Source organism: Elephantulus edwardii, unplaced genomic scaffold, assembly GCF_000299155.1.
Source record: "Elephantulus edwardii isolate Elephantulus edwardi_28Jun2011 unplaced genomic scaffold, EleEdw1.0 scaffold00322, whole genome shotgun sequence".
Lineage (NCBI taxonomy): Eukaryota > Metazoa > Chordata > Mammalia > Macroscelidea > Macroscelididae > Elephantulus > Elephantulus edwardii.
Genome location: NW_006400072.1, coordinates 201,461 through 204,071, shown reverse-complemented (window position 1 = coordinate 204,071; position 2,611 = coordinate 201,461). Strand labels below are relative to the sequence as shown.

Below are 2,611 nucleotides of genomic sequence, written 5' to 3'. Positions count from 1 at the left end.
AATAATATCCTACTTGATACTTTTAAAAAAAGTAATTTCTTGTGCTCTAGCCCAAAAATCAACATTTAATCTTACTTTTGACTTATAATGTTATCTCATCAATTGACTCATTAATCAGATAATGAATGGGTAAGTTTGGGAAAGAGAGGAACTCCACTGGTATCAAGCTTCATAAGATTCTTTTATAAGCACTGCTCCATTGACTCTAATTTGAAGTTTTTGCATCAGTCTGAGATCCAAGCTCTGTCTGGATTTTTTTTTAACTATCAACAGAACTTTATTCACTGAATGTGGACTAGGTAAATGCATCAGGGAGTTGTGTGGCCCTGGACTTGGGCCCTCTGTGTTTGGATCTTAGTGAGATGTGCAGTCTGCACTCTCCAGTGCTAGGGAGACAGACAAAGGGAATGTAATTCCCCCTTCCCCACCCGTGTGTGTTGAAGGAGTTAAAAGGGTCAAGTAGTAATCTAGTTATCCCTTCTGGGGCTCCCTGTCTCCCAGCCAACAGAAGGTCTGTGTTCCCAAAGCTAGGGGTAGATATAGCCTCCCACAACTCCAAGAATGAACTCCTGGCCCCACTCTTGGACCTGGTTGAGAGAGCCTCAAGAAGACCATGACAGGCCTAACTGGTAGCTAGCTCTACAGGCCCTTGAGACACTGTGCCCCAAGCCAGACAAAAGGGCTTTGGCTGAAAGCAAAAGTTCAAGATCCCTCTAAGGCCTTTGAGTTGACAAAACTGTTAGACGACACTGATGTGGTTGCAAAGCTGGGGAGAAAGAGAGGAGGGAACAAGAAAAGGCCTGCAAATCAGAGAAACCAGGACAGTCCCAGTGGCTGGCATCTGAGTGGACCCTGTCCAGGATGGAGGACTGTCCACAGGGCCCTTGCATAGTGACACACCCACCACCCTCAGCTTCATAGGCAAAGGAGAAGCTGGTTCCCCTGCCTCATGGCACACCCAGGCCACAGCCTTCCAGGGTATTCCATCATGAAGTCCCAGATGTATGGCCTGGAAGTTTGGTCCAACAGCCCTGGGAGCTAGGAGATTCAGACAGGGACCAGAGACACATTGAGACACAGGTGCCTGCACAGTGTGGAGGGAGGGAAAGTGGGCAATGCGCTTCAGAAGTAGACTTTGAGGGTCTGCAGGATGCCTTGGCAGCACAGTGGGCAGCTGCGGTGGTAGACTGGGTGGCACATCAGGATTTCCGTACAGGCCTGGCACAGGCAGAGGTGGTGGCAGGGCAGAAGCAACACAGTCTTGCTTTGGTCCTGGCAGATGATGCACTTCTGCTCCTCCTGCTCCTTCAACAGCTTCCATGGGTCCTGTCCAGCTGCAGGCTCCTCTTCCTCATTGAGCCTCTCCAGGCCTTGGGTAGGTGGCACTCTGACCTCCTCTTCCTCTGCCCCTGATGCAGGCCTGGCTTCAGGTGTCATCTCCTGGCCCCAGGGTCTGGCCAAGGGCACTCTCTTAGGACCACCCTGTGGGCCTCCAGGGGCCCCTACACGGCTGAGCCAGCTCACCAGCTGCATGCTCCAGACTCGGCGCCAGTCCTCCAGGCCCATCACCAGGTGAGACAGGCACACAACATCCTCTCGAAGCCGGTCATAGGATGGCCAGGCCTCGAGCTGACTGAGAGCTCAGGTAGCCAGCCACAGGGTGAGGTCTGGGTGCATCACAGTCACCGTCACGGCCAGCACACAAGTCAGCAGCATTCGGCCAGTGAGGTTGACAAATACAAAGTTGGCCAGCCGGCAGACAGTTGAGGCCAGCAGCTCTGGCACTAGCTGGCAGTGGGTACAGAGGAGAATGGCCATGGCCACAGTGCTGCTAGAGATGTGGGCAAGAAAGTCTGCCATCACATCTGTCAGCCTCCAGAGAGGCCCCAGCACTGTATCTCACAGGGCCAGCACAGGGAGAAGAGGTTCTGAGTGCCAATGAGACAGATGTTGACTAGGCTGTTGATCACATAGGCCACCAGCCTTGTGGAATAGTACGGATGTCACAGGCCTGGTGCAGCAGAGCATGGCCACTGGCAACCACACTGAGGACCCCTCGGTGCAGGATCTCTGGACTCCGAGGGCTCCATGGGAGGCCAGGTGCCCAAGGAGTTTTAGGCTCTCCAGACCAGAGCAGCAGCTGTAGAGCAGGGTACACAAGGCTTGCAATTCCCCGAAGGTGAATCGGACCAAAGCTTCGGTCAAGGCCAGCAGGGAAGACAGGACTCTATCACCCAAGTGCAGAAGAGTGGTCAGCAAGGTGTGTGGCAGGTTGTAGATGAAGGCCAGGAGCCAGGCCAGGGAAGCCAGGAGGGAGGACACCAGCGGGAAGTTGAGGTCCAACACCCAGGTCAGCATGTCCAATACCAGGCCTTCCCTGTGCACTACCATGTACACAGAGTTCATGACAGGGCCCTGCTGGTCAGTCCAGGAGGCAGGCAGGCCCTCAGCTGGGGGCGGGGCCTAGGCTGTCAATGCTTTGGCAGGGAGGGATTTACTGGGGAAGGAAGTGAGCACTCTTCAACCCAGGGTAAGAATCGGAGGAAGAAATTAATTAGAGGAAGTGATGTCTCAGCAGCAGAACCCAGGTGCAAGTCCTGGTTTAGAAAAT

At 53.7% G+C, this 2,611-nt stretch overlaps 1 pseudogene; it reads right to left on the bottom strand.

Annotated features, from left to right (window-relative positions):
• Window positions 1–1,122: 1,122 nt before the first annotated feature.
• On the bottom strand, window positions 1,123–2,406 carry LOC102874168 (annotated as a pseudogene).
• Window positions 2,407–2,611: the final 205 nt, after the last annotated feature.